The sequence below is a fragment of the Hemitrygon akajei genome, chromosome 16 (assembly GCF_048418815.1).
Source record: "Hemitrygon akajei chromosome 16, sHemAka1.3, whole genome shotgun sequence".
In the NCBI taxonomy this organism is placed as follows: domain Eukaryota; kingdom Metazoa; phylum Chordata; class Chondrichthyes; order Myliobatiformes; family Dasyatidae; genus Hemitrygon; species Hemitrygon akajei.
The window spans coordinates 71,800,788-71,813,210 of record NC_133139.1 but is presented as its reverse complement, the minus strand read 5'-3'; the positions used below and the strand labels follow the sequence as shown (position 1 = coordinate 71,813,210).

Here is a 12,423-nt window from a genome sequence, read left to right as displayed (position 1 = left end):
AGTTCTGCTTTTGGTGGGTGGAGCGGAGGTGTTCAAAGAAGCGGTACCCCCCATTTCTCACCAATGTAGAGGGAGCCACATCAGGAGCACAGGACTCAATAGGCGACCCCAACAGATTCACCAGTGAAGCGTTGCCTCACCTGGAAGGATTGTTTGGGGCTCTGAATGGAGATGAATGAGGTGGTGAATGGGCAGGTGTAGGACTTTGGCTTCTTGCAGGGATAAGTGCTGGGTGGGATAAATGGAAGAGGGAATCACAGAAGGAGCTATCCCTGCAGAAATAAGAGAAAGGTGAGGGATGGGGAAAGGTATAGATATACTTGCTGGTAGGATCCCTTTGGAAGTGAAACTTGTTGCAGAGAATAATGTGTTGGATGCAAAGGCTTCCACAGTAGATAAGAGCAAAAAGAACGTTATCACTGTTAAGTGAGAATATGGGTGTGCACAGATGTCTGGGTGATCTGGGTGAGGGCTTCATCAATGGCGGAGGAAGGGAAACCCTTCACTCTTAAGAAGGAGGACATTTCTGATGTATTGGAAAGGAGAACTATCCTGGGAACAGATGTGGCAGAGGCAAAGGAACTGAGAAAAGGGAATAGCATTTTCACAGGAGATGGGGTGGGAAGAGGTATAGTCAAGATAACCGTGAGAATTGGTAGGTTTATAAAAGATGTTGGTTGATAGTTTGTCTCCAGAGATGGAGAAAGAGACATCAAGAAAGGAAAGGGAGGTATCAGAAATGGACCAAATGAATTTAAGGGCAGGGTGGAAGTTGGAGGCAAAGTTGATGAAATTGATGAGCTCAGCATGGGTGCATGGAGCAGCACCGATGTAGTCATCAATGTATCGGAGGAAGAGTTGGGGAGCTTTACTGAGGAAGGCTTGGAACATGGACTGTTCCATGCAGCCAATGAAAAGGCCGGCATAACTGGGGTCATGGTCAGGGAATTGAAAGTTAGTGAAGAGATCGAGAGCATGAGAATTGTCACAGATGTAGGTACAAGGGACTGAACGAAGGAGGATAGAACGGAGTCGAGATATGAGGACACGATTTCAGTGGGTCAGGAGCAGGCAGAGACAATGGGCCTACCTGGACAGGTATGTTCCATTTGGAAGGAAGGACAAGGATGGAAAAGTAAGAGAACGTTGGCTTTTGGTAGAGCTGATGAATTTAATTAAGAAGTAAAAGGGAAAGTATGTAAAGCTTAGGAAGCTAGAATCAAAGTCAGTCCTTGAGGATTGTAAAGAAGCCGACAAATAATCACAAGAAAGAATTAGAAAGGCCAGAAGGGGCCATGAGAAGTTCTTGGTAAGTAGGATTAAAGAGAATCTCAAGGCATTCCATACATACATCAGGAGCAAAGGGATAACTAGGGAGAAGGTAGGACCACTCAACAGTACAGGGGGGAACATTTGCTTGGATGCAAAGGATGCGGGTGAGGTATTTAATGAGTACTTCACACCAGTGTTGGAGAAGGACATGGAGGATAGGAAGATCAATGCCAAAAGTACTTGTATGCGAGGGCACTTGGACGAAAAGGCCTAACCTGCTGAGTTTCTTCAACATTTTGTGTGTGTTGCTTTGGATTCCCAGCATGAGAAGAATTTCTCATGTCTAGGAGAAGATAGTGTTGGGTGTCTTGAAGAGCATTGAAGTGGATAAATCCCCAGGGTCTGATGGGATATCCCACAGGTTATTGAGAAAGGCAAGCGAAGAAATTACTGGGGCTTTGACCAATATCTTTGTGTCCTCTCTCACCACAGGCAAGGTCCCAAAGGACTGGTGATTAGCTGATATTGTTCTATTATTCAAGAAGGGAGCCAGGAATAATCCAGGAAACTACTGATGGTTGAAACTAAAGTCAGTAGAAGGGAAGTTACTGGAGAGAATTCTCAGGGATAGGATTTATGAGTAGTGTCACGAAATGTAACATCTTAGGAAACAAAACAGCAGCAATAGACTACGCATGGAGTCTGGTTTTGATGTTAAAACCATTATCTTTATTACTAACTACTTATAATATAGTAACTTAAACCAAGATAAACAAAAGTTAACAGTGATATGTGTAAATATAACTCCCAAACTAGATTGAGCTTGGGGGGAGGAACAAGACTTAAAGTCTTGAGATGGTAAAGTGGGAAAGTTCAGGAATCCATGCGATATTGTTTATTATTTATTGTCATGCCCGCACTGTTTGTGCACTTTATGCAGTCCTGGGTAGGTCTGTAGTCTAGTGTAGTTTTTTTTCTGTGCTGTTTTCACATAGTTCAGTGTAGTTTTTGTACTGTTTCATGTAGCAACGTGGTCCTGAAAAATGTTGTCTCATTTTTACTATGCACTGTACCAGCAGTTATGGTCGAAATGACAATAAAAGTGACTTGACTTGACTTGAAATAAATGATGAGAGGGAGACATTTGTAATCCAGGTTGTAACTAAGAGAAAAGATAAGTACGAGATATTCCACAGGTTTCACCCTGGAAACGAGATCACAATTGCTGTAGATCTTGTCAGTTGTCGTTCCAAATCCACATACGAATTATCACCGAAAGTGGCCTGTCACAGGGATATCGTCTTCAAGGGATTACCACACAAAAGACCCAGGCAGAGGTTAACACATAAGTGGTCTCCATAGGATATCCCAAAATAAATCCACTCCTATGGATTATATGAGATGACAGCCACACATTTAAAAAGGGAAATGTGCACTGGATTGACAATCATTCTCCCACCCTTTGGGCATAGGAGAGTTCCAGACCCCAGCTGCGACAAGCTGAAGCTCCCGACTTTTCAGTTTCACTCTGTCTCTCTCTTCCTGCTACTACTAAAGGTCACTCTCTCTCCCTCTGTATAAAAAAATGAAGCAAACCATTTCAGTGCGTGGCTGACATCGTAGTCCCGCCTCACTTAGCCACTGTCTTAAAGTGACAGTCCACAGCAAATGAAACCTATGGGCTCGTAACAGTAGAATATTGATCTGTTGCAGGTATGGGCAGAGAAATGGCAGATGGAGTTTAGCCCTGCCAACTGCAAAGTGTTGCACCATGGGAGGTCAAATTTAAGGAGATAGTACAGTACACTGTTAAGGGCAGGAGCATAGGTAGACTAGACAGACAGTATCTTTATCTCAGGGTTGACATGTCTAATATCAGAGGGCATGCATTTAAGACAGACAGACAGACAGACTTTATTGATCCCGAGGGAAATTGGGTTTTGTTTCAGTTGCACCAACGAAGAATAGTGTAGAAATATAGCAATATAAAACTATAAATAATTAAATAATAATAGGTAAATTATGCCAAGTGGAAGTAAGTCCAGGACCAGCCTATTGGCTCAGGGTGTCTGACACTCCGAGGGAGCAGTTGTAAAGTTTGATGGCCGCAGGCAGGAATGATTTCCTACGACACTCAGTGTTGCATCTCAGTGGAATGAGTCTCTGGCTGAATGTATTCATGTGCCTAACCAGTACATTATGGAGTGGATGGGAGACATTGTCCAAGATGGCATGCAACTTGGACAGCATCCTCTTTTCAGACACCACCGTCATAGAGTCCAGTTCCACCCCCACATCATCACTGGCCTTACGAATCAGTTTGCTGATGCTGTTGGTGTCTGCTACCCTCAGCCTGCTGTCCCAGCACACAACAGCAAACATGATAGCACTGGCCAGCACAGACTCGTAGAACATCCTCAGCATCATCTGGCAGATGTTAAAGGACCTTAGTCTCCTCAGGAAATAGAGACAGCTCTGACCCTTCTTGTAGACAGCCTCAGTGTTCTTTGACCAGTCCAGTTTATTGTCAATTCGTATCCCCAGGTGCCTGAGGTGGTGGTAGAGGCGGATACATTAGAGATGTTTGGATAGGTACATAAATGTGAGAAAAATGGAAGAGTACGCCCATTGTGTAGGCAGTTTATTTCCTCATTTGATTACTAATTTATTTGGTTTGGCTCAACACTGTGGTTTGAATAGCATATTCCTGTGCTCTATTGTTCCCTGTTCTATACACAACAGCACCAACCTTTGTATTATCTGCAAATTTCATAACCCACCCATCTCAATTTTCAATCGTCATATATATCACAAACAGCAGAGGTTCCAGTATAGTGTGGAACACTCTTACTCAAGGGCCTCCAGCCAGAATAATTCCCATTGACCACTAACCACTGTCTTCTCTGGGGAAGCCAATTCTGAATCCAAAGGGCCAAGTCACCGGAAACCTCCTGCATCTTAACCTTCTGGTTGAGCCTAACATGAGGCAGATTGTGAAATGCCTTACTAAAATCCATGTAGACAACATCCACCACTCTACTTTCATCAAGTACTATTGATTCAGTAGCACTTACGTCCATAGAGATAACGTGCTTTGAGATGCTGATGATGAAATATATCAACTCCCGAATGAGAAGTAATTTGGATCTGCTCCAAGTAGCCTACTGGTACACAGCATTTCACTGGCTCTTCACTCAACCCTGGAACAGTGAAGGCACATGCATCAGGATGCTCTCCATTGACTACAGCTCTGCATTCATCCCCTCAGAACTAATCAATACACTGCAAGACCTAGGCTTGTGCAACTGGGTCCTCGGTATCCTCATGCATAAACTCAGTTTGGATTTCAAACATCTCCTCCTCAATCGCAGGTGCATTGCAAGGTTGTGTGCTTCGTCTCCACCCCACTCCCCATTCATCCCTGCTCTACTCACTTTATACTTATGACTGTAATGGTTAAATACAACTCCAATGCCATACTTATGTTTGCTGACAACACCACTGTTGTTTTGAGAATCAAAGGTGATGACGGGTCAGCATATAGGAGGGAGATTGTTGTTGTAGCACCATCAGCCAATTCTCAATCTCTCAGCAAAACCAAAGAGCTGATTATTGTCTTCAGGAAGAGGAAAACCAGAGGTCCATGAGCTAGTCCTCGTCAGGGGATCAGAGATGGAGAGCGTCAGCAACTTTAAATTCCCCTACATTAAAATTTCGGAGGACCCTTCCAGCACGTAACTATCATTACAAAGAAGGCACTGCAGCACCTCTACTTTCTGAGAAGTTTGCGAAGATTCGGCATGTTATCTAAAACTTCTACAGATGCGCAGTGAAGAGTATATTGACTGGTTGCATCACAGCCTGGTGTGAAAACACCAATGCCCTTGAATGGGAAAGCTTACAAAAAAAATCGTGGCTACAGCCCAGTCCATCACACATAAAGCCCTTCCCAGCATGGAATCATCATGTCTGTGCACCATGATGAGTTAATGATGAAAGCGGCTTTGCTCTTACTTAACACCACAGTCTGATCCAAGCGATGGAAGGTAAAGCCCTTGTCCAGGGTGCTGGGATTGAATCAGAGTATCCCCCAGTACTGTAGTCTTGTTCTGAGGCCTTCAATTTTATTTTTTGGGCAGCGTACGTTAGCGAGGAGGACGGGTGGGAGGTAGAGGAATGAGTCCAGGGTAGTTGTCTTTATGGTGTGATGAATGTGCAGCAGCCCTGAAATGTCAGCGTGGGGATTTCAGGATGCTCTGCTTGAATGTGGGAGTGAATCTCTTCTTATGTTGTCATCTGCAGAACCCTGTCATAGTTCTGGAAAGTGTAGAGCCACCCCACTTTTGTCCATTGACAATATCCCCATTTGCCCAGAATAGGGCCACGACCTTCTATGCCTTTGCTATCTACACGTCAGTTGAAGGCCTCTAAAACAGCCATTTTATCTGACACCACCATCTCCTCCGCTGCACGTTCCAGATATCAACTGCCTTACATAAAAAAAACTCAAGATCCTCTTTAAAGCTCCTTCCTCTCACCTTAAACCTATGGCCTTTTGTTTTTTCATAGTCCTTGATGCACCATCAATAACTCACTCTGAGACGTAAGAAGCAAGATATCGGCTTTTATTGACTGGAAGAATGAACAACACTACATCCTGGAGCATGAGGCCGGGCTCAGGCCTCAATCGCCTTTATACAGGGGTCTGTGGGAGGAGCAGTCCAGACAGGTATATGTAGTTCACCACAGTCCTGCTGTGGAAAAAATAGTTTAGCTATTTCATCTGTGACTCCCATAATCACAGAAGCATAGTGATTAGCGTAACACCTTACAGTGCTAGTGATCGTAGTTGAATTCCTGCCAGTGTTTGTAAGGAGCTTGTATCTTCTCCCCGTGGTTGTCTGGGTTTCCTCCCGTACTAGGGTTAGGGTTAGTAATTTGTGGGAATGCTACGTTGGCGCAGAAAGCAAGGCGACACTTGCAGGCTGCCTCAGGCACATCTCGAACTGCGCTGATCATTGACGTAAACACCGTATTTCACTGTATGTTTTGATGTAGAGGTAAGAAATGAAGCTAGCTTCTTTGCCTTTAATCTTATGTAATTCTTTCAGGTCAGCCCTTCAGCCTCCATAGCCCCAGGGAAAACAAACCCAACCTATCCAAGCTCTCTGCCCAACTAAAAACCTACAATCCTGGCCCATCTCCTGCAGAGAGCAACACAGAGTTTACAGTAGAACTGGTGCTGGACTGAAGAGCGAGGACTTCATCCAGCTTTATGAAAACACACCGAGATTATGTTAATGATCGAGCTTGAAAATTGGAAAATGAGACTTCAATTACAAATTTTCACTTGACAATGTTTCCTTTATTGTTCCGGTTGATTTACCAACAACATTTAGCATCAGACTCTCCTGACTGGCTTGGTCGGCATCAGATCTGATAGAAACTTTTACCATCAGATCGTCATGAATACAGCACAAGCCAGGAGTTCTTGCAAATCAGAGGGGCAAACGATGTTTGGGGGTAGATAACTGATCAAGGGTCTGTCAGCTCACCAGTGGAAATGATAGCTTCTAGATTGCTGGGCACCAGATAGTTCAGAACAGTGTTGCACTTACATCATTGGGTACTGAGTGAATTGTTTAGTGTTTGTTTAGTTTGTTGAGGGTTGTGTTTCAATTTTTGGTTACTGTGTGATGGGTTTCAATTGCTGGGTACTTTGTGCTGAATTTAGATTGTTGATATCGTGATAATATTGCTGGGTGATATGCACTTTAGATTGTTAGGTACTCAGTTTAGACCGCAGGGCACTGTGTTTACTCTGTTAGGTACTGTCAGTTCAGATTTGAACACCGTTTAGTGCTGACCATTCCCTCATCAGTCGACCTTTCCCATCGTCTAGGACTCTGACTTCGTTTCATTCTGAGGTTTAATCTTTCCAACAGCGTCAAGCAGAGACTGAATGTCAACACGATCACCAAACTCCTTCTCTCGGTGCTCCAACAGGACCCCCTGCGTGGACAAAATACCAACACTTCAGCACCAGCACAGGGCAGCATTTTGTCAAAATAATTTCCTGCTTCCTCTGTCCTACACACCCTCAAAGTTTTAGATGTCCGGCTGAATCTACACAAACTCCTGTGGAAGTAGAGGTGCTGCTGCACTTTCTTCATAATTGCACTGGCGTGCCAGGCCTGGCAAAGATGGATACATCATGATGCTCTTCATCAGCTACTGCTCGGCACTTGATACCATCATCCTCTCAAAACAAATCAATAAGCTTCAAGACCATGGCCTCAATACCTCCTTGTGCAATTGGATCCTCGATTTCCTCAGCTGCGCTCCCCAGTCAGTTTGGATTTCCAACTTCTTCTCCACGATCTGCATCAGCGTAGATGCACCACAAGGCTGTGAGCTTAGACCCCTGGTCTACTCACTTTAGACTTATAACTGTGAGGCTAAGCACAGCTCCATATCCATATTCAGGTTTGCCGATGACACCACCGTCATACACCAAATTCAAGGTGGTGACGAATCAGCATATAGGGGGACAATGAATGAAAATCTGGCTGAGTGGTGCCATAACAACACCATCCAGTCAAAGTCAGCAAGACCAAAGAATTGATTATTGAGTTCAGGAGAGAGACACCAGGGGTCCATGAGCCAGTCCTCGTCCGAGAATCAGAGGTGGAGACGGTCAGCAACTTTAAATTCAGAGGACCTGTCCTGGGCACAGCACAGAAGTGCAATCATGAAGAAAGCACCTCTACATCCTGAGGAGTTTGTGTAGATTCAGCCTAACATCGAAAACTTTGACCAACTTCAATAGATGTGTACGGCTCTGTCCCACTCCTCTGCCTGCTCCTCCCTCTCTGTGCCACTCCCCTACCTGCTCCCCAGGTCCGATGACGAACACTCCTCCCAGGATGAATCCTTCTCCGTTGGTGTTCCCGGTGAATCCCTTTCACCAGGCTCAGAAAAGGCTCCTCCAGACGCTCAGGTGTACGAGTCCCATCAGTCCCAGCACCCTCTGCCTCGGACCATAGAAGTGTTTCTGCAAATGGAGCATTGTCTATAGTGAGGGTACAGGGTGTGGGGGGTGGGTAGGGGGGAGTGTGAAGGTGGGAGCCCCAGCAGTGTGGTAGCACTTATCACTGTTAAGTGGGAATATGGGTGTGCACAGATGTCTGGGTGATCTGGGTGAGGGCTTCATCAATGGCGGAGGAAGGGAAACCCTTTACTTTTAAGAAGGAGGACATTTCTGATGTATTGGAAAGGAGAACTGTATCCTGGGAACAGATGTGGCAGAGGCAAAGGAACTGAGAAAAAGGAATAGCATTTTCACAGGAGATGGGGTAGGAAGAGGTATAGTCAAGATTATCGTGAGAATTGGTAGGTTTATAAAAGATGTCGGTCGATAATTTGTCTCCAGAGATGGAGAAAGAGACATCAAGAAAGGGAAGGGAGGTGTCAGAAATGGACCAAATGAATTTAAGGGCAGGGTGGAAGTTGGAGGCAAAGTTGATGAAATTGATGAGCTCAGCATGGGTGCATGGAGCAGCACCGATGTAGTCATCAATGTATCGGAGGAAGAGTTGGGGAGCTTTACTGAGGAAGGCTTGGAACATGGACTGTTCCATGCAGCCAATGAAAAGGCCGGCATAACTGGGGTCATGGTCAGGGAATTGAAAGTTAGTGAAGAGATCGAGAGCATGAGAATTGTCACAGATGTAGGTACAAGGGACTGAACGAAGGAGGATAGAATGGAGTCGAGATATGAGGACACGATTTCAGTGGGTCAGGAGCAGGCAGAGATAATGGGCCTACCTGGACAGGTACGTTCCATTTGGAAGGAAGGACAAGGATGGAAAAGTAAGAGAACGTTGGCTTTTGGTAGAGCTGATGAATTTAATTAAGAAGTAAAAGTAAAGCTTAGGAAGCTAGAATCAAAGTCAGTCCTTGAGGATTGTAAAGAAGCCGACAAATAATCACAAGAATTAGAAAGGCCAGAAGGGGCCATGAGAAGTTCTTGGTAAGTAGAATTAAAGAGAATCTCAAGGCATTCCATACATACATCAGGAGCAAAGGGATAACTAGGGAGAAGGTAGGACCACTCAACAGTACAGGGGGGAACATTTGCTTGGATGCAAAGGATGCGGGTGAGGTATTTAATGAGTACTTCACACCAGTGTTGGAGAAGGACATGGAGGATAGGAAGATCAATGCCAAAAGTACTTGTATGCGAGGGCACTTGGGAGAAAAGGCCTAACATGCTGAGTTTCTCCAACATTTTGTGTGTGTTGCTTTGGATTCCCAGAATGAGAAGAATTTCTCATTACTAGGAGAAGATAGTGTTGGGTGTCTTGAAGAGCATTAAAGTGGATAAATCCCCAGGGTCTGATGGGATATCCCGCAGGTTATTGAGAAAGGCAAGTGAAGAAAATACTGGGGCTTTGACCAATATCTTTGTGTCCTCTCACCACAGGCAAGGTCCCAAAGGACTGGTGAGTAGCTGATATTGTTCTATTATTCAAGAAGGGAGCCAGGGATAATCCAGGAAACTATTGATGGTTGAATCTAAAGTCAGTAGTAGGGAAGTTACTGGAGGGAATTCTCAGGGATAGGATTTATGAGTAGTGTTACGAAATGTAACATTTTAGGAAATGAACCAGCAGCAGTAGACTACACATGGAGTCTGGTTTTGATGTTAAAACCATTATCTTTATTACTAACTACTTATAATATAGTAACTTAAACCAAGATAAACAAAAGTTAACAGTGATATGTGTAAATATAACTCCCAAACTAGATTGAGCTTGGGGGGAGGAACAAGACTTAAAGTCTTGAGATGGTAAAGTGGGAAAGTTCAGTAATCCATGAGATATTGTTTATTATTTATTGTCATGCCCGCACTGTTTGTGCACTTTATGCAGTCCTGGGTAGGTCTGTAGTCTAGTGTAGTTTTTTTTCTGTGCTGTTTTCACGTAGTTCAGTGTAGTTTTTGTACTGTTTCATGTAGCACCATGGTCCTGAAAAATGTTGTCTCATTTTTACTATGCACTGTACCAGCAGTTATGGTCGAAATGACAATAAAAGTGACTTGACTTGACTTGAAATAAATGATGAGAGGGAGACATTTGTAATCCAGGTTGTAACTAAGAGAAAAGGTAAGTACAAGATTTTCCGCAGGTTTCACCCTGGAAATGAGATCACAATCGCCGTAGATCTTGTCAGTTGTCGTTCCGAATCCACATACGAATTATCACCGAAAGTGGCCTGTCACAGGGATATCGTCTTCAAGGGATTACCACACAACAGACCCGGGCAGGGGTAAACACATAAGTGGTCTCCATAGGATATCCCAAAATAAATCCACTCCTATGGATTATATGAGATGACAGCCACACATTTAAAAAGGGAAATGTGCACTGGATTGACAATCATTCTCCCACCCTTTGGGCATAGGAGAGTTCCAGACCCCAGCTGCGGCAAGCTGAAGCTCCCGACTTTTCAGTTTCGCTCTGTCTCTCTCTTTCTGTTACTACTAAAGGTCACTCTCTCTCCCTCTGTATAAAAACCTGAAGCAAACCATTTCAGTGTGTGGCTGACATCGTAGTCCTGCCTCACTTAGCCACTGTCTTAAAGTGACAGTCCACAGCAAATGAAACCTATGGGCTCTTAACAGTAGAATATTGATCTGTTGCAGGTATGGGCAGAGAAATGGCAGATGGAGTTTAGCCCTGCCAACTGCAAAGCGTTGCACCTTGGGAGGTCAAATTTAAGGAGATAGTACAGTGCACAGTTAAGGGCAGGAGCAGAGGTAGACTAGACAGGCAGTATCTTTATCTCAGGGTTGACATGTCTAATATCAGAGGGCATGCATTTAAGACAGACAGACAGACAGACAGACTTTATTGATCCCGAGGGAAATTGGGTTTTGTTTCAGTTACACCAACGAAGAATAGTGTAGAAATATAGCAATATAAAACCATAACTAATTAAATAATAATAGGTAAATTATGCCAAGTGGAAGTAAGTCCAGGACCAGCCTATTGGCTCAGGGTGTCTGACACTCCGAGGGAGCAGTTGTAAAGTTTGATGGCCACAGGCAGGAATGATTTCCTATGACACTCAGTGTTGCATCTCAGTGGAATGAGTCTCTGGCTGAATGTATTCATGTGCCTAACCAGTACATTATAGAGTGGATGGTAGACGTTGTCCAAGATGGCATGCAAATTGGACAGCAAACTCTTTTCAGACACCACCGTCATAGAGTCCAGTTCCACCCCCACATCATCACTGGCCTTACGAATGAGTTTGCTGATGCTGTTGGTGTCTGCTACCCTCAGCCTGCTGTCCCAGGACACAACAGCAAACATGATAGCACTGGCCAGCACAGACTCGTAGAACATCCTCAGCATCATCTGGCAGATGTTAAAGGACCTTAGTCTCCTCAGGAAATAGAGACAGCTCTGACCCTTCTTGTAGACAGCCTCAGTGTTCTTTGACCAGTCCAGTTTATTGTCAATTCGTATCCCTCGGTGCTTGAGGTGGTGGTAGAGGCGGATACATTAGAGATGTTTGGATAGGTACATAAATGCCAGAAAAATGGAAGAGTACGCCCATTGTGTAGGCAGTTTATTTCCTCATTTGATTACTAATTTATTTGGTTTGGCTCAACACTGTGGTTTGAATAGCATATTCCTGTGCTCTATTGTTCCCTGTTCTATACACAACAGCACCAACCTTTGTATTATCTGCAAATTTCATAACCCACCCATCTCAATTTTCAATCGTCATATATATCACAAACAGCAGAGGTTCCAGTATAGTGTGGAACACTCTTATTCAAGGGCCTCCAGCTAGAATAATTCCCATTGACCACTAACCACTGTCTTCTCTGGGGAAGCCAATTCTGAATCCAAAGGGCCAAGTCACCGGAAATCTCCTGCATCTTAACCTTCTGGTTGAGCCTAACATGAGGCAGATTGTGAAATGCCTTACTAAAATCCATGTAGACAACATCCACCACTCTACTTTCATCAAGTACTATCGATTCAGTAGCACTTACGTCCATGGTGATAACGTGCTTTGAGATGCTGGTGATGAAATATATCAACTCCCGTCTGAGAAGTAATTTGGATCTGCTCC

General features: G+C 44.2%; 1 long non-coding RNA gene across 1 annotated transcript; it reads right to left on the bottom strand.

The window, feature by feature from the left end:
* Positions 1-6,615: 6,615 nt before the first annotated feature.
* Positions 6,616-8,356, bottom strand: LOC140740171 (uncharacterized). The gene is made up of 2 exons (XR_012101807.1): positions 8,162-8,356; positions 6,616-7,284 (listed from the first exon to the last, which is right to left on the bottom strand). It is a non-coding gene; the product is annotated as an uncharacterized lncRNA (long non-coding RNA).
* Positions 8,357-12,423: the final 4,067 nt, after the last annotated feature.